This window comes from Silene latifolia, chromosome 1 (genome assembly GCF_048544455.1).
Source record: "Silene latifolia isolate original U9 population chromosome 1, ASM4854445v1, whole genome shotgun sequence".
NCBI lineage: Eukaryota > Viridiplantae > Streptophyta > Magnoliopsida > Caryophyllales > Caryophyllaceae > Silene > Silene latifolia.
In genome coordinates this window covers 29,996,320-30,022,513 of record NC_133526.1, presented here as the reverse complement: position 1 = coordinate 30,022,513, position 26,194 = coordinate 29,996,320, and the positions used below count along the sequence as shown (strand labels likewise).

At 38.3% G+C, this 26,194-nt stretch overlaps 1 protein-coding gene across 1 annotated transcript in view; it reads left to right on the top strand.

Annotated features, from left to right (window-relative positions):
* The window catches only part of LOC141602117 (uncharacterized), a 60,117-nt gene that overhangs the window by 27,628 nt on the left and 6,295 nt on the right, over positions 1–26,194 (top strand). Inside the window, exons 7-8 of the mRNA XM_074422432.1 lie at positions 20,330–20,826; positions 21,991–22,095. The gene's annotated coding sequence lies outside the window, so the exon portion shown is untranslated. The remainder of the gene's footprint in view (positions 1–20,329; positions 20,827–21,990; positions 22,096–26,194) is intronic.

Genomic DNA, 26,194 nt, shown 5'->3' with positions numbered 1-26,194 from the left:
ATTATCGTCAATTGCTCCGTCGCTCCTTTATTTTGTGGATAAATTTAGGAGTTCGCATAGGAAATTTGTTAGACTTAAATGTTTACATATATTTATTTCCTATTTCTGTATTCCACTTTGGTGCTACTTATGCTGTTGTGTAGCACATGCGCAGGTTTATGATTTAATGCTGCGCGCTTTGAGCTGTTTTGATTGTGGTTAATTTGAGTGGCTCGAAGAAAAAGAAGGTCGAGTTGGGACCTGTCTGAAGCTAGCGCTACCCGGGAGGCAACCCGGCGATTTTATTTTGCATTTTTATTTTACTTTCAGTTGTAATAAATGGTTTTTATACCATAGACTATCTCAGTAGGCTTGTTTAGTTAGTTTGCGGGCTGTTTTAATTGCGTTTTGCAGGAATTACATTGAGGATCACTCGATCGAGTAGTTTTTCTACTCGATCGAGTACTTTAGCTGATGGATTCACTCGATCGAGTGAAAGTCTTACTCGATCGACCACCTGCAGGATGAGAAACCACTCGATCGACCTAAATTCCATTCGATCGAGCAGTTTTGAGCGCCCATTCTACTCGATCAGCCACTGTTCGACTGCTATCGAGTGTTTTTGACTTGGATTAGCTTCCTGAGACGGTTTTCCGGGCCTTAGCAACCTCCCATGTTCATGGTCGGTTTGGGGAGGTCCTTTTAGTCGCGCTATCTTGTAAGTTTTTCCGCATTTACTCTCTTTCTCTTTTAGTTTGCGTCTCCTTTCCATGTTTTGGGTACAATGGGGGCATTGTACAGTTTGGTTTGGGGAGGTTATGCATCCATATCTGTATCTGCATGTTGTTTTTATTGCATTTCTGTTGTCACGTTTAATTTTTGTATGCATTGTTGTTTATTTTTCATATAAAAATTTAAAATCTCATAAAAAATTGAAAAAAATTGTTAAAATTTAAAAAATTCAAAAAATTTCACGTTTAATTTAGCATATAGGTTGAGTCGGAACGGTAGATTTCAATGATGAAATTGCACTGCAACTGTCTTTTTTGCTTAAGCCTTGCAATAAACTGTTATCTTTTAGCTTTGTCTTATTGCATATCTACGAGTTAATGTTCAAATTTAGCTGAACGAATAGACTTGACCTGAAAATTTTGGCAAGCTACTTATAATTTCTAAGGATTTAGAGCCTTATAAACTGGTGTCATTTATGACCAGTTTCATGTAGGATTGTGAGTAGTTACTCCTTGCATAACATGTATCATCAATTTGCACATATATGAAATTCAATTGCTTTTTGCCTTCATACATTCGGGTTAGTGGTTGGTGTCACATGCAGAGAGGTGCTTACAAATTTCTCTTTTCTTTCATTTTTACCCATTAAACTCCACATTAGCCAAATTTGTCTGTTGACCCTTAGCTACATCCAAATTTAGCCTGCCTTGTCAAGCTAGTTTAGATTGTTCTGCGGTATATTGTCTTTTGTATCAAGTTTGGCTTGTATCCTTTGATTCAGAGTTGGTAATTTATGAAGAAAAGGAGGTTGATGAAAAAAAACGTGAAAAAGAAAAAAAAAAAAGAAAGGAAACCGAAAAAAAGAATAGAAAAAGAAAAGAAAAATGAGAAAAAATGGTTGTAGTCGGTTTCTGCTCCTATGTTCTATCTTATATCATTTGAGGAGTTTTTGCAGTTTGGTTTGGTGAGATTTTATGCCAAATAAAGGGCTTATGCTTAATTCATAATTGAGTTGGAAATGGATATGTTTCATATGGTTTTGTTTAGGTACTAGCTTGGCCGCCTATACCTCCACATTCCCATAAATATTTTGCCTTTTCTTACCCATTGCCTCACTTTACCATATTTTTGTAAGCCCTCGGCTGTGACATGACCTTGTTTGGTTGGAATGTATGTACGGTAGTTAGAATTGTCTATCATATTAGGTGCATGCATGTTTATGTGGGTCGTAGTCTAGGTGAGCGACTATTCCTCTTTCTCTCTTTTACATATATATGCTTACCCTTTGCTTCATGAGAGAAGAGTGACCCGTGAGAGTCCATTATTAAAGGTCTTGCAAGGTCGACGGTTCAGCTTTATTATAAACATCCTATAACTCGTTTGCATTTGACTGTTTGCTATAAGTGTTAGTTTCTTTGCATTAAATTGGCTTAAGTAGGCATTTGTAGCTAGCTTTGAGTTATCTTTTTCCGTTCCATTAGTTGCATTTTAGTTTACTCGGGGACGAGTAAAGGTTTGGTTTGGGGAGATTTGATACGTGCATTTTATATAGTCTTTTTAGCCTAATTTATGCGCGTATCTTTATGCTTTTATCGTAGTTTTATGCTACGAAATGCCCCGAATATGCTACTTTGGTGTATTTTGTCTTAATTGCAGGAATGGACCATAAAGTAGTGAAATCAAGCCATTTGCCGTCCGTTTTGCATGCATTTGGAGGAAGAGTAGATTTGGAGCGGGAAATATTGCTGTCTTGGGATGCGTGAAGGTGTTTCGGGAGCTAAAAGGACAAGTCAAAGTCAAACTAACGTGATTATGAGCTGCTGAAGTCAAGATCCACTCGATCGAGTGCTTTTCCCTTCGATCGAGTGGTTTTAGGATGATTAATCAGTCGATCAAGCAGTTTATCTGGTCGATCGACCAGTTCTTTATATGCCTTTACTCGATCGAGTAACTAATCAGTCGATCGAGCAGTTTTTGGTTCAGTTTACTCGATCGAGCGGTTTTAAATCACTCGATCGAGTGGATTCGCTATGGGCTGGGCTTTTTAAGCTTTGTTCCGTCATTAGGTTAGTTAATAATCCTATTTTTCTTATAAATAGGAAGGGATTTCGACATAATTAAGGGTCTTCTCCTCTCTAATTATTCTTAACACTTTGTTACTGTTACTTTGCTACTGTTATTTTCTTCCGGATCTAATTCAGTATTTCTTTCTTTCCCTTTCTTTCCCTCTTTAATTTATGCTTATGATTATCATTCTTCTTTTATTTCTTGTTCTTAGTTATTCCACGTCTAGCTAATTCCCCTTAGTATGTTAGGATTAGGGAACCGTGGTAGCGACATGATAGGACCAACTTGATTAGATTAGTCTTGCGATAAGAATTGTATTAGGCAATATAATTGTTATTAGGTTGAATGAATGCATGCAGGAGACCATTTATCTAGTTAACCCCGACCTGGATCGAAAGATTGGAAGGGAAGGCTTGCTTAATTACAATAGATGATACCTAATTAGGGCGAAAGCTAAGTTAGGAGACCCTAGGGCGGTTTAAGGACCGAAAGGTGACGACCATAACTCTTCTTTTCAATAGTTTAATTGACTCAGTTGACCCGTTAGTGTAGCTGCCACGGTAGACCGACTCCTAGCATATTCCCTTCTCTGACTGTTAATTTCTCGCATTCTTTTCCCTCTCGCTTTAGTCCCTTTAGTCTAGCTAAAACAATCAAAACCCCCATTAGTGACATTAAACAGATAGAATAGACAAGTAGATAGTACACCGCCTCCCTGTGGAGATCGACCCTACTTATCGCTAGCTTCTGTTAGTTATATTTAGGTATTTATTTTTGGTACAGAAACGACAGTATCAAAGAGATATCGACTTCAATGTGGAGCTTAAGCCAAAGTCCTATATCTAAAGCACCATACCGTATGGCACCTAAAGAACTGGAAGAGTTGAAGAAACAGTTACATGATCTGTTAGACAAGGGGTATATTCGGCCTAGTGTGTCACCATGGGGAGCACCAGTGTTGTTTGTCAAAAAGAAAGATGGGAGCATGAGGCTATGCATCGACTATAGGGAGCTGAACCGTGTCACGGTGAAGAACAAGTATCCGTTGCCTAGGATTGATGATCTGTTTAACCAGCTAAGTGGCGCAGGGGTGTTCTCTAAGATCGATCTGAGATCAGGTTATCACAAGTTGAGGATAGCAGATGAGGATATTCCCAAGACAGTTTTCCGGTCCCGTTATGGTCACTATGAGTATGTAGTGATGCCTTTTGGTTTGTCGAATGCACCAGCAGTGATACGTGCATTTTATATAGTCTTTTTAGGCCTCTTTATGCACGTATTTCTATGCTATCCTCGTAGTTTTATGCTACGAAATGCCCCGAATATTCTACTTTGGTTTGTTTTGCTTTATTTGCAGGAATGGACCTGAAAGTGGTGGAATCAAGCCTTTTATCGTCCGTTTTGCATTTATTTGGAGGATGAGTAGATTTGGAGCGGAAATACCGCTGTTATGGGATGCGTGAAGTCATTTCGGAAGCTAAATAAACAAGTCAATGCTGAAGTCAACGAAACAAGCAGCTGGTTGAGTCCAAGTCATTCGATCGAAAGCTTTTGTGGTCGATCGAGTAGTTTTGGATAGAAGAAGTCTTCGATCGAGTAACAATATTTTCGATCGAAATGCGCATAATTGGAGTTCCACGATCGAGTAGGTTTTCTACTCGATCGAGAGGTTTTGTCAGGAATCTGTTCGATCGAGTGATTCTAAATTGCTCGATCGAGTGGTTTTCTATTGGGCCCGGGCTTTTCCAGTCTTATTTCATTTTTAGGTCAAATAATTTGTCTTTCCTATAAATAGGAAAGATGACAGACACTTTAACGGACCACATACATTACTTTTCTTCCTTTTACTGCTGAATACTATCTTTCTCTATTCTTGCGGATCTTATTTAGTAATTTTCTCTTTATTCTCTCTTTAATTTACAATGTTCTTTATTTCTTCATCTTCTGCTTTCGCTTTATTTATTATGTCTAGCTAATTCCCCTGCTAGGATTTAGGGGAGTCAATGAACTGTTATTAATTGCTAATTAGGTTACGGATCTTTCATTGTAGTTACGTCTATGTTGTTAATCACTGCTCATAACTATAACTGGCTATTTGAATCGATGCACTTAGCTTAATTAACCTTGGGAAGCCTTGACCTAGACCGGAAGGTTGGAAGGGGTGAGACCCGCAGTGAACAATAGGATGCTTTAGTGAGGGCGGAAGCTAAGCTAATAGTATTTTAGGGCGAATTGAGACCGGGAGGAGATATTCGTTGCCTCTTAGACCGACACATGCGACCGATCTGTACCTTAGCTGCAAATAACTGACATTCATTGATGACCCGACGATCCTAGTTTCCTTTCTCTCTTATTATTTCCTCTTAACCTTTTCTCTTGCCTTTATCTCAGTAGTTTAGTTAAATCAATTCAAACCCCCATCTTGTGACCTTAGGCAGACTGAGTTGACAAGTAGATAGTGACCGCCTCCCTGTGGAGATCGACCCTACTTACCGCTGACTTCTGTTAGTAGTAATAGGTATTATTTTGGTACTGAAACGACGGTATTAAATTTTGGCGCCGTTGCCGGGGAGGCAACTATTTATTTACTTGTTATTTCTGTTTGTCTTTAGCCTCGAGGAATTTATTCCTCGAGGCTGTTCTTATCTTTTTCTTTAGTGCTGTTTTGATAGGTCCTACAAGTCCTACCTAGACAGTTTTAGGTAAAAGATCGTCAAAGGGAAGACTTGAGTACCTTTGACCTTCCACCTATGTTCCATTCTATGGCGCAGCAGGTGGTTTACTGTGGGTGATGTGGTGCTGTTAGGCACAATGCAGCTGTTTGCTTAGCGGGAAACGACGAGGTCTATGCGTTTAAGCAGCGTAGACAAGCTAGCCATTCCGTTGTAGTTGTGCCGCCACATCTACCTTATCAACGAGGCTATCAAAAGCCTCCGTTTGTCTGGCCACCGCAACAATAAGCTCCTCCTCCTGATAAGCAGAAAGAAGAGATTGCTGAACTGAAATCTTTGGTGAAGGCGCTTGCGCTCCAATTGCAGGAGCATGATGGACTTAATTACGCTCAAATTAATGAGCTCGAGTCTGAAATCTGTTGAGACGAACTTTAGGCACGCTGAGAGTGGTCTTTCCCATGAAGGACCCGAGTTGCCTATTGGTATTGATGATCCATATGACTCGGAGTACAGAAGTCAATCTGAAAACGAAGCTTCATGCGAAGATTTCTGCGTTGTACAGCAACTTGTACTCGATCGAAATGACTATAGTGGTCGATCGAGTGAGATATCTGAGGCAATGTTCGATTGAACAACAAATACTACTCGATCGAACAGCTATTATGAGGAGGATCTCGATCGAGCAGTTTCATGTACTCGATCGAGTAAAATTCAGGAGGAAAGCGCTCGATCGAGTACTATTTTTACTCGATCGACTAGTTTGGCCATGGAGAGCAATGAAACGTCATCTTGGTTCGTTTTGGATGACAATTTTAACGAAGATAATGGCTACGATGAATCTCCCCTTTTCAAAGCCGAGCCGGATGCTCTAGAGGCTGCAATATATGGGACAGAACCCACAGAGGAGGGTAACGAGAAGACAGCTGAGTCAATGATTGCTCCTAGTACGGAAGAGGTAATAAATTCCTTTGTTAATGAATCCGTCATTGAGAGCAACCAAACCGAGGTAGTTAACGACAATTTTATTATTATTGATATTAATAGTACGTTATCTCATATGATTCCTGCTTTTTCTTTCGATGCTCTACCCCCTCCCGGCTGGACAAACAATTTAACGATTTTTCACCGTTCTTATCATCCGAAATTTGTTAGGCTGAAACGGTACCGTAGTTTATTTTTAAGTGCTCCTGAGCTCCTTTATTTTGTGGACAAATTTGGGAGCTGTCATAGGAAATTTGTTAGGCTTAAACGATTGAACATGCTATTTTCCTATGTTGCTGTTATACTATGGTGCTACTTACAGTTTTGTGTAGCACATGCACAGCTATTTGATCGGTTGCTGCGCGCTTTGAGCTGTTTTGACCATGCTAAATTAGAGAGGCTCGAAGAAAAGAAGGTCGAGCTGGGACCTGACTGAAACTAGAACTACCCGGGAGGCAACCCGGATATTTATTTTTAGTTGTTTTGTTAAAACATTTCAATTGCATTGTAATAATTGGTTGTCATACCATAGACTGGATCAGTTAAGCTTGTTTTGTTAGTTTCGCGGGCGGTTTTATTGCGTCTTTGCAGGAATCTATCACGGATGGCTCGATCGAGTATTTTATGTACTCGATCGAACCCTTTTGCTACTGATTTCATTCGATCGAACACAAATACGACTCGATCGAGTGTTTGCAAAGGAGGATCCTTCGATCGAGAGCCCTATTTCCTCGATCGCACTGTTCTAGATGCCCAAGTCACTCGATCGATCATTCTGACATCTCGATCGGGTGCTTTTAACTTGATTCGCTTCCTACGACGCTGTTTTGTAGCTATTAGCGACCTCCCACGTTGCTGGCTGGTTTGGGGAGGTCCATACTTCGTGCATTCTTATGAGTTTTCCGTATCTGCACTCTCTCCTTTTTAGTTTGCATTTTCTTTCCCCGTTTTTGGGTACAATGAGGGCATTGTACGGTTTGGTTTGGGGAGGTTATGCATCCATGTCTGCATGTTGTTTTTATTGCATTTATGTTATCACGTTTAATTTTTGTATGCATTGCTGTTTATTTTTATAAAATTCAAAAATCTCATAAAAATAAAAAAAATTCGAAAAAATCAAATAATTTCACGTTTATTTTTGCATATAGGTTGAGTCGGAACGGTAGATTTCAATGATGAAATTGCACTATAATTTGTCCTTTTGCTTAAGCCTTGCGTAAATCAATATCTTTAGCTTTGTCTTTTGCATATCTACGAGTTAATGTTAAAATTTAGCTGAACGAATAGACTTGACCTGAATTTTTGGCAAACTACTTATAAATTCTAAGGAACTAGAACTTTATAAACTGGTATCATTTGTGACCAGTTTCATGTAGGTTTGTGAGTAGTTACTCCGTGCATGTCATTAATTTGCACATATATGAAATTCAATTGCTTTTTGCCTACATACATTCGGGTTAGTGGTTGGTGTCACATGCAGGGAGGTGCTTACATTTAACTTCACATTAGCCAAATTTGCATGTTGACTCTTAGCTACATCCAAATTTAGTCTGCCTTGTCAAGCTAGTTTAGTGTATGTTTTGCGGTATATATTTCATTGTGCCAAGTTTGGCTTGTATCTGATGATTTGGAGTTGGTAATTTATGAAGAAAAGGAGGATGAGAAAAGAAAATTGAAAAATATATAGAATTTGAAAAAAAAAAAAAAAAAAAAAAAACGTGAATGAAAAGAAAAAAAAAAGAAGAAACCGAGAAGAAAAAAGTAAAAGAAGAAAAAAAAAGTTTGTTTCAAAAGTCAGTTTCCACTCCTATGCGATCATTATATCTTTTGAGGAGTATGTTCGGTTCGGTTTGGTGAGTTTTGGTGCCGAATGAAGGGCACATGTGCTTAATTCTATAATTGCGTAAGAATCGGATTTTGTTATTTGGTTCTGTTTAGGTACTAGCTTGGCCGCCTATACCTCCACATTCCCATAAATGTTTTACCTTTTCTTACCCATTGCCTCACTTTACCATATTTTTGTAAGCCCTCGGCTGTGACAGGACCTTGTTTGGTTGGAATGTGTGTACGGTAGCTAGAATTGTCTATCATATTAGTTGCATGCATGTTTATGTGGGTCGTAGTTTAGGTGAGCGACTATTTTTCTTCTTCTCTTACAATTCATATGCTTACCCTTTGCTTCATGAAAGAAGAGTGACCCGTGAGAGTCCATCATTAAAGGTCTTGCAAGGTCGACGGTTTAGCTTTATTATAAACATCTTACAACTCGTTTGTATTTGTCAGTTTTTGCTATAAGTACTAGTTTCTTGCATTAAATTGGTTTAAGTGGCCATTTGTAGCTAGCTCTGAGTTTTCTTTCCCGTTCCATTTACTTTGCATTTAGTTTACTCGAGGACGAGTAAAGGTTTGGTTTGGGGAAATTTTATACGTGCATTTTATATAGTCTTTTTAGGCCTCTTTATGCACGTATTTCTATGCTATCCTCGTAGTTTTATGCTACGAAATGCCCCGAATATTCTACTTTGGTTTGTTTTGCTTTATTTGCAGGAATGGACCTGAAAGTGGTGGAATCAAGCCTTTTATCGTCCGTTTTGCATGCATTTGGAGGATGAGTAGATTTGGAGCGGAAATATCGCTGTTATGGGATGCGTGAAGTCATTTCGGAAGCTAAATAAACAAGTCAATGCTGAAATCAACGAAATAAGTAGCTGGTTGAGTCCAAGTCATTCGATCGAAAGCTTTTGTGGCCGATCGAGTAGTTTTGGATAGAAGAAGTCTTCGATCGAGTAACATTTATGTTCGATCGAAATGCGCATAATTGGAGTTCCTCGATCGAGTAGGTTTTTTACTCGATCGAGAGGTTTTGCCAGGAATCTGTTCGATCGAGTGATTCTAAATTGCTCGATCGAGTGGTTTTCTATTGGGCTCGGGCTTTTTCAGTCTTATTTCGTTTTTAGGTCAAATAATTTGTCTTTCCTATAAATAGGAAAGACGACGGACACTTTAACGGACCACATACATTACTTTTCTTCCTTTTACTGCTGAATACTATCTTTCTCTATTCTTCCGGATCTTATTTAGTAATTTTCTCTTTATTCTTTCTTTAATTTACAATGTTCTTTATTTCTTCATCTTCTGCTTTCGCTTTATTTATTATGTCTAGCTAATTCCTCTGCTAGGATTTAGAGGAGTCAATGAACTGTTATTAATTGCTAATTAGGTTACGGATCTTTCGTTGTAGTTACGTCTATGTTGTTAATCACTGCTCATAACTATAACTGGCTATTTGAATCGATGCACTTAGCTTAATTAACCTTGGTAAGCCTTGACCTAGACCGGAAGGTTGGAAGGGGTGAGACCCGCAGTGAACAATAGGATGCTTTAGTGAGGGCGGAAGCTAAGCTAATAGTATTTTAGGGCGAATTGAGACCGGAAGGAGATATTCAATGCCCCTTAGACCGACACATGCGACCGATTTGTACCTTAGCTGCAATTAACTGACATTCATTGATGACCCGACGATCCTAGTTTCCTTTCTCTCTTATTATTTCCTCTTAACCTTTTCTCTTGCCTTTATCTCAGTAGTTTAGTTAAATCAATTCAAACCCTCATCTTGTGACCTTAGGCAGACCGAGTTGACAAGTAGATAGTGACCCCCTCCCTGTGGAGATCGACCCTACTTACCGCTGACTTCTGTTAGTAGTAATAGGTATTTATTTTTGGTACTGAAACGACGGTATCAAGCAGCTTTCATGGATCTGATGAACCGGGTCTTTAGCCCGTTCTTGGACAAGTTTGTGGTTGTCTTCATTAATGACATCTTAGTCTACTCTAAGACTAAGGAAGAGCATGAGGTGCACTTGAGGCTAGTTTTGCATACTTTGCGAGAGTATCAACTTTATGCCAAGCTATCCAAGTGTGAGTTCTGGTTAGAAGAGGTGGCTTTTCTGGGTCATGTGATATCCAAAAAGGGTGTGTCCGTGGATCCTAGCAAGATTGAGGCAGTGACCAAGTGAGAATCACCGAATGATGTTGCTGAGATTCGGAGTTTCTTGGGTCTAGCTGGTTACTACAGGAGGTTCGTGAAGGACTTTTCTACGATAGCACGGCCTATGACCGCCTTGATGAGGAAAGAGACAATATTACGATGGGATGAGAGTTGTGAGACGGCGTTCCAGACCTTAAAGGAGCGTTTGACCACAACTCCTATCCTAGCTTTACCAGAGGGTTGTGAAAACTTTGAAGTATGTACTGATGCTTTAAAGAATGGGTTGGGTTGTGTTCTGATGCAGAATGGGAAGGTTATAGCTTATGCGTCGAGGCAGCTGAAGCCATATGAGAAGAACTACCCTACTCATGATTTGGAACTGGGTGCAGTTGTCTTTGCTCTTAAGATTTGGAGGCACTACCTTTACGGTGCAACCTTTAAGGTGTTTTCAAATCATAAGAGTCAGAAATATATCTACACTCAAAGAGAGCTTAACATGCGATAGAGACGATGGATGAAGCTGATCGGAGACTATGACATAGAGATCATCTATCACGAGGGTAAGGCTAATGTGGTTGTAGATGCTTTGAATAGAAAGAGTGTCCATTCGCTGTGTACAGCGATGTCTTTGCTAAAGCTGAGGGATGAGATGTCCAAGATGGGGATCCATATGATTCGGAAAGGGGATACCATCGGGGATTTGACGATCGAGCCGGATTTGTATGAGAATATCAAGAGAAAACAAGAGCTTGATCCTAAGATCCAAGAATGGAAGTCTAGGGTGGAGGGTGGCACAGTTTCCAGGTTTTCTATCCACACAGATGGGAGTGTTCGTTTTGATGGGCGATGGTGTGTTTCTGATGATGCAGACTTGAGGAGAGTTATCATGACAGAGGCTCATTGCACTCCTTATTCGGTTTACCCAGGAGGTGACAAGCTTTATAAAGACCTCAAGAAGACTTTTTGGTGGCCTAATCTGAAGAGAGATGTGGCTGAGTTCGAGGCTAGATGTTTGACCTGCCAGAGGGTCAAGGGTGAGCAGCGGAGACCACAGGGTAAGATCCAATCTCTTGAGGTACCTGAGTGGAAATGGGAGTCGATCTCTATGGACTTCATCGTGGGGTTACCAAGAACACAGCAAGGTAACAATATGATTTGGGTGATCGTCGACCGGTTAACAAAGTTAGCTCACTTCATTCCGATGAAGGATACCTGGACTAATTAGATACAGCTAGCCTTCAGTTACAGGAAACATGTGGTCCGGTTACATGGTATACCAAAGGATATAGTGTCAAATCGAGATGCGAGGTTTATATCAAAGTTTTGGCAAGAATTGCAGGAATTTATGAGTACGACCTTAAAGATGAGTACAACTTTTCATCCTGCAACAGATGGTCAGACTGAGAGGACTATCAAGACCTTGGAGGATATGTTAAGAGCTTGTGCCATGGAGTTCGGGGGAAGTTGGGAGGACAGACCGGATTTGATCGAGTTTTCGTACAACAACAGCTACCATACTAGTATCAGGATGGCACCTTTTGAGGCTTTATATGGCAGGAAGTGCCAAAGTCCAGTATGTTAGGATGACAGTTCACAGGCAGTGGTTTTAGGGCCACAGATGGTGCAGGATATGGTTGAACAAGTTCGGCTAATTCGTCAAAAGATGAAAGCAGCTCAGGATCGTCAGAAGAGTTATGCCGACTTGCATCCCAGGGACATCGAGTTCGCAGTGAGTGACAAAGTCCTTTTGAAAGTGTCACCAATGCGAGGAGTGATGAGGTTTGGGAAGAAGGGTAAGTTGAGCCAGAAGTTTATCGGTCCATATGAGATTTTGGATCGTTTAGGTGAGGTGGCCTACAGGTTAGCTTTACCACCAGCTTTGGACCGAGTCCACAACGTCTTTCATGTTTCACAGCTCCAGAAGTATGTGAGTGACCCGTCACATGTGCTTGAGGTTGAGAACATCGAACTTGATGAGTCCTTATCTTATACCGAGGTTCCAAAAGAGATATTAGACCGCAAAGTACGCAAGACAAGGAGTGGTGAGACCGTTTTACTCAAGGTGTTTTGGTATAATCATAATGTGGAAGAGGCCATATGGGAACCCGAGGAGGCTATGCGAGAACGTTTTCCTAACCTTTTTTATCAGGTATGTTTGGTTACGGGGACGTAACCGTTGTCTTTTTAGGGTGCTAGGAGATGGTCGCATGTTTGTTTTTGAGTTAGTTTAAGTCGGGTTAGTGATGTTTTGTGTTGGTTTAGCTAGTTTTGGGTGTCTTGTTGGGTGTTTTGTCTTATATGGTGGGAGTTTCGTGGGTTGTGTCGGTCTGGTTTTATGTGTATAGTGTGAACTTCGGGGATGAAGTTCTTTTTAAGGAGGGAAGACTGTAATACTACGGATTTCCTAAGCCCGTATTCGGCCGAATATGGCCTACTCGGTCGAGTAAGGGGTGTCGTGTATCCTGGAATGACTACTGCCCAGGACTACTCGGCCGAGTATGTGGAATACTTGACCGAGTAGAGGGTACTCGGCCGAGTATACTCTATACTCGGCCGAGTATCCGGTCTGACGGGTGTTATTTCCGCGGTTTGATTTGGAGATGATTAGAATTATATAAAACGCGTTAATCAGTTTCTATTTACATTTTTACAAAACCTAAACACTTAATGACGCTCTAATTCTTTCCAAATATCTCCCTAGTGTGTGTGATCGTTAGCAAGTTCCTTCATCTTTTGTTCTATCGTCGGTAAGTCCTTGTTTTTCCCCTAATTCTTTGATTAATCTTTTAGGGTTTGGCTTGAATTGTGATCTGGGAAAAAGGGGGGTTTGCATATGGTGATTATTGTTGTTTATATGATTGTGTTAGGTGGGGACTTCGTAGAGGAGCCGTTCTAGATTGCCTTGCTTGTGTCTCTTCCAGTTGTGCTAAGATAGGGTTTCCCTACTCAGTTCATGTTTAATTGATTTGAGATTATGTTGTTTTGCGTACGATTGTTTGTTTGCTGATCATTGTTGTTGTGTTGGTGTGGTATTGGTGTTGGTGTTGTGATGATCGTGGTGGAGTCACTTGCGGGAGTGGCTTCACATCCTAGTTCGCCCTCCGTGGAACCCGCCACGGGAAGGGATGTGCACATTAAGGGACAAGGATATCGCTTGTTGATGAGCGGGGCTTAGGCGGGGATTGGTTGCGGTCTCCCACTGGCAGCGAGGATTACCTATTGCGATGGGTAATCTGGCAGGGCTACACACTTTGGTGTGTAGTCGGTTACTGTGTGAGATCGGGAGACCGGAGGAGGAGGAGGATGATTAGCTGGTTGCCTTTTGTACTTGTCTTACTTTGATTATTCAGTAACTGACCCCGTTATTTTATAAAATACGTGGTGATCCATTCGGGGATGGTCAGCAGATTATGACAGGTGATGCAATTTTTTAGCTATGGGACAGTTATGGGGAGTCATGACTCCAGTCTAGCTTCCGCCGTCAAGAGACTTAGCTTGCATTCTTTGTAGTTGTTAGACATTTCACAGTTGTACTTTGGTTTGGTTTTTGGAAACATGTAAGCGTTAAACTCAGTTGCGCTTTAGTGTTTTGGATTGTTAACTTTGATATATTAACCTCGAGCAACCGAGATGGTAACGGTCTTTCATGCTAGGGTAGTCCTTGGTAAGGTACCTTGGTATGAGGGGGTGTTATAGTGATGGTTGTTGATGATGTTCGCGAGATGCGTTTTCGGCTGAGTGGAGTCACTTACGGGAGTGGCTTCACGCCCTAGTTTCGCCCTCTGTGGAACCCGCCACAGAATGGGATGTGCACATTAATGAACAAGGTTATCGCTCGTTGATGAGCGGGGCTTAGGTGGGGATTGGCTGTGGTCCCCCCACTGGCGGTGAGGATTATCTGTTGCGATGGGTAATCTGGCAGCGCTACACACTTTAGTGTGTAGTCAGTTACTATGTGAGATCGGGAGTTGGGTGTGGATGATAATCAGCAGTTTACCTTTTTGTACTTGTCTTATTTTGATTATACAGTAACTGACCCCGTTGTTGTTTTGTAAAATCTGTGGTGATCCATTCGGGAATGGTGAGCAGATTGTGACAGGTGATGATGTTCACTGGCTATGGGGCCGTCGTGGGGAGTCATCACTCGAATCTAGCTTCCGCTGTCAAGAGATTTAGCATTCAATCTTAGTTGTTGAACTTTCATAGTGGTACCTTGGTTTTGGTTTTGAGAGCATGTAAACTTTAATCATTTATCCTTTAATAATTGTGTTTGGATTGAACTTTGATGTACAAAACCTCGGGCAACCGAGATGGTGACGGTCTCTCATGCTAGGGTAGTCTTGGTAAGGCACCTTGGTATGTGAGGGTGTCACACATACTCTCCTTAGAAATATTTGTTTCAACCACTTAAATAGGCAAAAAGACATTCAATATTCAAAATCAAACTAAAACAAATTTATAAGGGAAAAAAATTAACAAAAACACTCCTGACTAGCCTCAAACCCGCGTTATTCGTAATCAACCATTATACAAAGATAGTAAGATACCATCCTACCAAAGCCTTGAGTTGATTTCTCTTGGCATTTGGCTTTATTTATACCATAGTCAGTCTTGGTCAATGGTAAGAATATGTAGTTCCACTAAAAACGCCTATTTTGGTGAGATTTTTTTTAATATATAAAATTATCATTATTGTTACAATTATTAATTAATAATGTTATTTTCCTAAACTACACTTTAAGACTACTTAGTTTGAATTTCAAATTTTGATGGAGGGAAAGCACATTAACTAATGAATTTACAATAATCACCCCGGTGTCGCCCAAAGTGAGCGCCACTTGGGTGTACCCGTTATTAGGGCAACTGTCTTAACTAGCAATAATAAGGGAGATAGAGTCCATATTGCTCGGATCACGTTAACTCCTTCTGATTCAATAAAATTTCCAATTAGATTTGAGAGAAGACAGTTTTCAATAAGCGTTTGTTTTGCCATGACAATCAACAAAAGTCAAGGACAATCATTATCCCATGTTGGTTTTTATCTTCCTATGCCTGTTTTTAGTCATGGCCAACTCTATGTTGCTATCTCGAGGGTGACAAGTAAAAAAAGTTTGAAAATACTTATTTGGAACAATGAAACTGGCACATGTAATTTAACTTCTAATGTTGTTTACTGGCCATGAAATATTTGAGTATTTGGAATAGTATTTGTTGTAATTATACTGATACGAAAATTGCGAGGAAGTGGTTTCAAAGAATAACGAACAATAATGAAAAAGGGATATTTGACCGATCTAGACCTATAGATCGTTCAATGGTGATCAATTTCGCAAGACCTATTGCTAGTTGATCGAGTTAATGTTTGAAAACGCGCCAAACAAGAAATAGGGTTGGAACGAAACCCGTCGATCCGAATAGCACAATTGCAACAACAATTCTGTTTCTTTTCTAATTCAATATTCAATGATCTCGAAAATAACAAACTAAATCCCCTATAAATAACTATAGTCTTCTTAACCAACAAGAAATCTATTAACTAAAAGATACTTAAAAGATAACTAATAAACTAACTAAAAGATAATTAAAATTCTAAACTTAATCAACAAGATCTAACAACTAATAAAATCTAATCTTATTTTAGTTTTATTTTGTATCATATACACTGTATTTTATTTTCGTAGTATGTAAGTTGTAACCAAGTGTCTGTATGAAATTGCAATTTTCATAATGTTATTTATATTGATTTTTTTTTTGGTCAAAAAAATAATACTGCAGACATAATGTTATTTATATTGATTACACGTCTAATTATTTACTTATATACTCATTTAAATATTTCTACAAAGTACCAATTATTTCCATAACTTATATTTTACCTGTGTAAATAAACCTTTATACATAAACTCATATTATACCCGTGTATTTATGCACGGGTTACACACTAGTATATAGGAAAATTTACAAATAACCACCACGTATTTACGTATTTTTACAAATAACCACCACGTATTTCTGTTTTACAAATAACCCCCATACTTTCACCTATACTCCCCAATCACCACCGTATATAAAATACCCAAGACTCGTTTTTCATATTTTCCGACTACTTAATTAACGAGCTATCTGAAATACCCATATTACCCTTATCTACTTAAACATAACATTTCTATCTTTCTTGATTTCCTCCTGAAGACCCAAATCAATTACTGTGTAATTCATATGGAAACCCTAAATCCCCAAATCAATTGATCCAATATGCTTTACAATTCATTTGAAATGACCCTCCTCTTTATCATTTTCCATAATTCTTGGACCCATTCATATGAATTTAGGTTCTGCTCATACTCACGATACATTCCATAAAACTGATCTACAAAGACACCAAATTGAGAAGTATTTATCGTCAATTCGACGGCATACATGGTGGTCTGAATTGACGGGTTCGAATAGAGCAGAAGCGCGAGTTGGGCGTTGTGGTTAAATGGTGTACTGAATTGTTATTTGCGAGTGCGGAACAAATGATGAGGACGAGTTGGGACTCAGTTTTTGGGTTGAGATTCTAGGGCAATATGGAGGAGGGGGTGAGTCGTGACGGCCTTATTCTGGGATGCACTAGGTTGTTCGATGGAATGGTGGATCGGAACTGAGTCGAACTGGCCTTATTCTGGGCAGCTGGACTTGTGGTTCGTTTGTGCTCAATTCGTTCAACTTGTCAGACTTTTAAATCAGGCTCCGGTTCTGACTTTAAATACGATGATTCAAATGGTGGTGTGCGGTAATGCAGCTGTTGGCTGCTCAATTGAGCGCGTAATCGGGTTGTTGCTGCACTTGAATTCGGCAGGGTAGAGATGAGTGTTGGTGATATGCTGGAGGATTTTTTGGATTTAAGGTTTCCAGATAAATCAATATCAATTGATTTGGGGATTTAGGGTTTCAGGAGGAAATAGATTTGGGTATTCAGGAGGAAATATAGAAAGATTGAAATGTTTTGTTAATTTGGGAGTGTATAAGTTGATAAGGGTAGTATGGGTATTTCAGATAAATTATTAATTAATGAGTCGGAAAATATGAAAAATGAGTTTCGGGGCAAATATACTGTGGTGATTGGAGAATATATACATGAAAGCTTGGGGGTTATTTGTAAAAATAGAAATACGTAGTGGTTATCTGTAAAAATACGTAAATATGTGATGGTTATTTGTAATTTTTCCTAGTATATAATCAAAGCTGAAACTTGTTGCCTACCAATGATAAATTCACTATTTCAGATGGCTCAATCCGTTTGAAATTAAAACAATAAAATAATATAACCATTTTACGATACAATCTTAACATTTCCTGGAAAAAAAATACCATTAAATGACAATTTTTGTTATACGGAGTACTAACCATTTATCATTAAATGGTCAATTTTTTTAATTATAAAATGATGATTTTTTTTCGAGACGGACTCTATTAGTTGAAAATCCTCCACCCACTACTAGAATAACCTTAAAAATATGACTAAATCTTACACACCTAAATACACCTCTAAGACTAGAATGGAATTTTATCGAGGAAACTTTTAAACAAATGGGTTTTAATGCTAAGTGGATTTCATGGATTATGGCATGTATAAACACTGTTTCTTACTCAGTGTTAGTAAATGGAACACCGGGAGACGTTTTTAGACCCACTCGAGGTATTCGACAAGGAGACCCACTTTCGCCATACATATTTATTATGTGCGCCGAGATTTTAGCAAGATCTCTACAAAATAATAGTGATGTTAGCTCTAGTGATATTGGTGTTAGAATTGGATCCGGGGTGGAGAAAATTCCGTTTCTCACTTTTGCGGATGACACTATCATTTTCGCTAAAGCCTCTAACCAGAGTTGTAGAACTATTAAGTCTATTTTAGATAAATTTTGCACGATTTCCGGACAATTTGTTAATTTTGACAAATCCACTTTTCAATGCACTAGAAATATTGAGCGTTCTCTTCGTGAATCATTTAGAGGCATTCTCCATATGAACGAGGAAGCTCATTTGGGTAAGTATTTAGGATGTCCTATAATTGATAGCAGAGTGACTAAAAATACTTTCGAGAACATTATTCAATCTTCTTGCACTCAACTATCGAAATGGAAAGCGAATTCTCTATCTCAAGCAGGTAGACTAGTTCTTGTCAATGCTAATTTAGCCGCGAAGGGAACTTTTCATATGCAAAGCTTCCTCCTCCCTTCATCGATCCATAATAGATTAGATAAAATTAATAGAGACTTTCTTTGGAATAAGAATCCTTCCCAGCGTTCTCCTAATTTGGTTGGTTGGCATAAAGTTTGTTTACCAAAGTCGGTTGGTGGTTTAGGAATTAAATCTTAAAGCGACTAATAAAGCTCTTCAAATGAAACTTTTATGGAAAATTCTTATGGATAAGGAAAGTATTTGGGTCAAAGTGGTATCTAAAAAATACTTGAGAAATTGTTCACTCTTTGATCATAAGCCTAATTCAGCCTCTTCTTGGCAATGGCGTAAACTAATGAGTCTTCGGACTCTATTTAGAAAAGGACTGAGATGGCAGGTAGGTAATGGTAGCAACATTAAGTTTTGGTCTGATAATTGGGTTTTTTCACACCCACTTACAAGGAGTGTGGTTGATGATGATAGTAACCGCGATCTTAATCTTTTGGTTAAAGATTTCATAACCTCAAACAAGCAATGGGATGTTTGTAAATTATCCAGTTTAGTGAATAACGATATTGTTAATCAGATTACTAACATTCCAGTGCCACATAATGATATTCCAGATACCCTTATTTGGGGGTTGTCCGTAGATGGAAATTTCTCTACCAAAACAGCAACTTGGTTAGCGCAAGGTTTGTTCGATCAAACTCTTGTCAAATGTGAATTTCAGTGGATTTGGAAATTGAATATTCCTCCTAAATTGAAATTTTTTCTTTGGAAAGCTTGTGTTGACGGCCTTCCAACGAAAAGTAGACTTCTCAAGAGTCATATTGATGTCCCACCTCATTGTGTTCTGTGCAACAATCCTATTGAAAACAAAGATCATTTCTTTTACGAATGTCCTTTGATTGGGTCTGTCATCCATGACCTGAACATTATTAGTTTCAACGAGTTTTTGTCAAATTATGATACTATTACAAGTCAAAGTTTTCTAACGAAACTGAATTATCTCAAGTATTTAATTCCAAAAGATGACTTTATAAAGATTATTTTTATTTGGTGGAATGCATGGTTCCATAGAAATGATATTATCTTTAATAATGTTAATTTAAGTATCAGCAAACTTATTACTCTATGTAATAATAGCACTAAGACATGGAATGTGACTAGATTTAAGGATCTCAACAATCCCGAGGTAGAAGAGTCAGCTAGAAACAATTCTAGTAAGGAAGAGATTTGGTGGGAAAAACCTACAAACGGTTTCCTAAAGCTAAATTTTGACGGATTGAGAATAGAAGGTAATAAAGCTGCTTTAGGATATTCTATAAGAGATCACAATGGTAAAGTCGTTTTGTTGGGAGCAAAAAAGTGCGGATCCAATAGTATCCTTGTTGCGGAAGCACTTGCTTTAAAAGAAGGTATTTTAGCAGCTAAATATTTAGGAATCTCAAAGTTAATTGTGGAGGGTGATAACTTATGTGTTATTAACTCGATTCGAGGTACTTGGCAAATTCCGTGGGAAATTTCTAGTATTATCAAGGATGTGAAGTTAGACCTTCATTTTTTCGATGAAGTGATAATTAAACATTGTTTTCGTGAAGCCAACAAGGTTGCTGACTTCATGGCTTCAGTTGGACATTCATGTCCAACTCTTTCGAGGTGGTTTGATAGCCGGTGGCTTCAACTTACCTCCCTCATTCGAAAGGATGAGATAGGTTGGTCCTACCCTAGAGGATCAACCTAGTTTTCTTACCTAATAAAAAAAAATAAAAAAAATAAATACACCTCTATATATAAATTCGCTATTACTACAACTCTACAAGTAAATAAAAATGGCTGCGAAATTGATCGAAAATCATGGCAAAGACGCAGACGTGTACAATGGTCCCGTACAATGCAGGCAAAAGTTGAATGAATTGTTGAAGGAGATCAACATGCCAAGTACTTCGTTTCCCTTGATTGACATACAAGAATTTGGCTACAACAAGTCGACCGGGTTCATGTGGTTTACCCTGAAAAAACCGTTCCAGCACAAGTTCCCCAGGATGAAAAAAACTGGGGTCTAACGACACCCTTGTCACGGCTTTTGTCGAACCGGGTTGGATGAAGAAGGTTCAAGGAGTGAAATCTAAGGAAGTATTGATTTGGATCACTCGATCTCAGTGATTTCCACATTGAGGATCCCAACTCTGGCAAGCTTATCGTTGGTAACCCTTCTGGTCTTACCTTTCCTATTAACTAGTATTGGTGCCCGGCTTCGCCCGGGCTACCTCTACTTACCATTAAATTTTTTTTTCATTAAATAAAACTACTTAAAATTACATAACTCATAAATTTATCATTAATATATTTTTCTATGGCATATCCTAAAATTACGATTAAATAAATTTTGAGACAAATTCACTACTCCCTCTATTAATATTTTACTCTTATTAATGAAACAATAGTAATAACATTTCATTACTTGCCCGTAATCATTGTTACTTTCACTACTCCCGCCGTAGTTATTGTTACTGTCACTACTGCCGCGTTAATATTGATAAGTTTACTACTCCCGCCGTAATTATTGTTACTTTCACAATTGCCACATTAATATTGATTATTTCACTACTCCCGTTGTTGTTTCTACCACTTTCACTAATCTCGCTGATAATATTGTTACTTTTACTATTCAAATGAGTGATTACTATCATATAACTATATCCAATGTTACTACAATTCTTTTTTTTATTGAAGAAATTACTTTTACCACTTAGGCATGCAATTTTAAGACGATTATATATTTATAAATATATTACATATATGCAATAAATCAAATCGAAAGAATTATGCAATATTATATATTATGGAATCTAACTTGAACTATTTATAACCTACTTATATTATATTTTTGTATGTTAAATAATTAACATATCTATACATCTAATAAACTATTAAGTTTAATAAAATTGCATAGATTTTAAATTTAATATATAATTTTATGATGATAATAATTAATACCATAAGTGTGCATGTTTATACTAATTAATTATTTTATTTTAAGGAAATTAACCATCTCCTAGTATTCTATAAATATTTAGGAAAATTACCAAACATGTTATTTCTTTTAGTCTCCTTGAAATTGACCATCTTAATTAATTATTTTATTTTAAGGAAATTGACCATCTTAATTAATTGTTTTATTTTAAGGAAATTGACCATATTTTAGTCTCTTACAAATATTTAGAAAAATTACCAAGCTTCTATATAATTTAATTTTAACCCAAACTATATAATATTTGCATTGTGATCCCTTAATCGGGTCCATCACACGGTGCTAGTGATTTAAAACTATATAGTATAATTAATTTGTATAACTTTCTTTAATTACATTGAAGTCCCTTGGTTTCTGGATTTAATATATAGTATTGATATTTCTGATTTTGAGGAAGAGGACAAAAATAGAAGTTCTTTTGGATGTCTTGGAATTTAAATTTATGATTCTATTGAAGGGACCGCGGCACATTACATGTAGCAGCGGAAGACAGAAATGCGGTCCTTGTGAGATCTATTGCATTTAAAATTTTTGTAAAAACTGAGTAAAAGGACACATACTTTATGTGTATATAGTAAATTGGTCTAACCCCGAAAATACGGAGTCTCTAGTGTATCCACACCGGTAGATAAACTAACGTTCTCAGCCCTTGAGACGACCTCGGAATATAGAGAAAACACTTATCTCGCTTTTATGTATGTATGAGAGTAGATGATATCCGAACTTGTTACTGTTGTACGTATAAATAGCAAGAATGCATGGCTATTTATAGGTAACAAATAACTTGCTCATTAAGTTTCTCCACGTGAAACTTTGTTAAGCAATCATTAGTAAAAGCCACGTAGCAAACTCTTTGATAAACATTGAATCAATCATGTTTATCAAAAAGGACGTGTAAATCAGCTTAATACCAATCTGATTCATTTTGATCCGTCTCTCATACAAACGTCTTTCCGATAATAACTATATTTCCGTGTTAGCGGACAATATAAAAATATGTCGTCGAGATTATTTAATTAATTATCTCATAATAAATTAAATAACCGTAAACGTTAAATATCAACCGTAAGTGTGTGACCACATAGGTTCATCGCTAAACCGATAATAATTAATCTCATTAACTATTAATCGAGGTTGGCGTCTAACAACACTCCCCGACGGCCGGATAACATGAATACCAATATTCACTGTACTTTACTGTACTCGAACCTGGTAAAGGATACTGTATTTTTTTCCCTCAGTCGTTCCAACTCCGGATCGTCCTAGGGTATGGTTTGACTGTCAAACCCCACGAGACGACCACTATGTTACATGCCAATCATTATCGGTCAAGAATGACTTTAAGAAACTCCTTTCTTAAAACATTCGTATGCCCTGGCCAAGGTCTTTATATGACCAATAAGATTAATGACAACATAGAGTTCAAACTCATTACCCTGAGTTGACGGATTCCATCTTGACTCACCACTAATTACATAGGTACTTAATTATACCCAATGACCATTCAACTAGCATTCTTACACACTAGGTGTCCGGTATCTAAGTACAATAAGTAGTCTATTAACTACAATGATGATCTCAGGTCAAAGGATAAAATATACAACTACTCCTTAAGAGAATTTCCACATTGACAATGCATAGGTAATAATAACCATTTGGGAAATCTCACTGTTGGTCAGTTCAATAATCATATCTCCATATGCATTATCTATATTATAACTTAATGAATGAGATCCATTAATACTCATCTCATGAGTACCGTTATCAATATATTGGTCTATTCGGATTATCATAGTCCCATTCTGATAATCACACGACCAAGAACACTTTTAGACTAAACTCTATAATACTCGACTCTCATTATCATAATCTCCATTATGATGTCAAATATACCGGTTTAATCAAGGACTTATCATCGTATTAATACCATAATGAGATAATAAGAAAATGCCATCTAATTATTAATCTCCATTAATAATTACATTGTATGAAATATGTTCAAAATGTTACATAACTAACGATTGCCCTGGGGCATAATTCTAACAATCTCCCACTTGACCTAGAGCCAATCGGTCATGAACCTTAATCCTATATTCCACTTGTGCTTGTCAAACTCCTTTGATCCAAGCGCTTTAGTGAGAGGATCTGCAACGTTTTCTTTCCCTTCCACCTTTTGAATTTGAACGTCTCCACGTTCAATTATTTCTCTAATCAGGTGAAATTTCCGAAGAACATGTTTGGATCGTTGGTGTGATCTTGACTCCTTTGCTTGTGCAATAGCTCCCGTATTGTCACACATTAGAGGAACACCTTCCTCCACAGAAGGAACAACACCAAGTTCAGTTAAGAATTTTCTTATCCGAACGGCTTCTTTAGCAGCATCACATGCGGCTATGTACTCTGCTTCGATTACTGAGTCGGCTACTGTACCTTGTTTGGAACTCCTCCAACTCACAGCTCCACCATTCAAGGTGAAAATATAACCAGAGGTAGACTTGCTATCATCTTTATCCGATGCAAAGCTAGCATCAGTATAGCCAAACACTTTTAGCTCACAATCTCCAAAAATGAGGAATTGGTCCTTAGTCCTTCTCAAGTACTTAAGGATGGTTTTCACCACTTTCCAATGTTCCTCACCAGGATTTCGCTGATACCTACTCGCTATTCCTAGCGCGTAGGCCACATCAGGCCTTGTACATGTCATGGTATACATGATAGCTCCCACTGCATTCGCATATGAGACTCTGCTCATGCGTTCTATTTCCTCTGGGGTTTTAGGACTATCCTCCCTAGAAACAGATATACCAGTACCTATCGACAGATAGCCTCTTTTGGAGTTATCCATGCGATATCTCCTTAAGATAGCATCAATGTACAAAGATTGGGAGAGCCCTAGCAGCTTACTAGATCTATCTCTATAGATTCTTATTCCAAGAATATAAGCCGCTTCTCCCATATCCTTCATGGAGAACTGTTCAGATAGCCAAATCTTTGTCTTTTGCATGGCTGGCACATCATTTCCTATCAGCAATATGTCATCCACATATAGCACTAGGAAAATTACTATACTCCCACTTGCCTTCTTGTATACACATGGCTCCTCTTCACATCGCACAAAATCAAAACTTTTGATTGTCGTGTGAAAGCGAATATTCCAACTACGAGAAGCTTGTTTTAACCCATAAATGGATCGCTGCAACTTACATACTTTATTATGAGTAGACGGCAATGTGAAACCCTCAGGTTGAGTCATATAGACTTCTTCCTTAAGCTCTCCATTAAGAAAAGCTGTTTTCACATCAATTTGCCATATCTCATAATCATAGTATGCAGCTATGGCCAATAGAATCCGAATAGATTTGAGCATTGCTACGGGAGAAAAAGTTTCCTCATAATCAATACCTTCCTTTTGATTATATCCCTTAGCAACAAGACGGGCTTTATAGGTTTCAACCTTCCCATCTGCTCCAATCTTTTTCTTGAAAACCCATTTGCATCCAATAGGTTTAACGTCCTTAGAGCAATCAACCAAATTCCATACTTTGTTAATTCTCATAGACTCCATTTCGGATTCCATAGCCTCAAGCCATTTCTCATGGTCTGGACATGCCATAGCCTCTTTGAAACACTTAGGATCGTCATTAACAACTGAGATATCATCCATATGATCATCCTCGTCATTTTGCACCATAAGATTTAACCGATCTGGTGCCCGACGTTCCCTAGTGGACCTTCTAAGAGGTTCATGTACAACTTGATCCTCTTGTTGTCTAGGTTCCTGAACTGGTTCATCAACCACGTTATTTACCTCAACAATTGAGGTTGGAACCCTTGGAGGCAACTTTAAGATATCAAGTAAAGGCTGCTCAACTTGCATCCCATGCTCTTGAGCTAATGCTGATTCGTTGGTATCTCGAATTTCCTCAAGATCTATTTCTACACCATGACTTCCTTTTTCAAGGAATTCCTTTTCCAAAAAGGTTGCATTTCTAGCCACAAAAACTTTGTGTTCAGAAGGGTGATAAAAATAGTACCCCATAGTCTCCTTAGGATAACCAACAAACCTGCACTTGTCAGACGTTGCATCAAGCTTATCTGACTGCAGTCGTTTAACATAAGCCAGACATCCCCAAACCTTCAAATGTTTCAGGTTGGGCGTACGTCATTTCCATATCTCATATGGAGTTTTAGCAACTGCCTTAGTGGGAACTTTATTCAGTAAATATGCAGCAGTTTCTAAAGCATATCCCCACAAGAAGATCGGAAGATCAGTGAACCCCATCATGGATCGTACCATATCTAATAAGGTTCGATTTCTCCTTTCAGAAACACCATTGTGCTGTGGCGTTCCCGGAGAAGTCCATTGTGACAAGATCCCATCTTGTCTTAAATAATCAACAAACTTATCACTGAGATACTCACCGCCACGGTCAGATCTCAATGCTTTGATGTTCTTACCAGTCTGTTTCTCAACTTCACTACGAAAACTTTTGAACATCTCAAAAGATTCTGACTTATGTCTCATTAGATATATAAATCCAAATCTTGACATATCGTCTGTGAAGGTGATAAAGT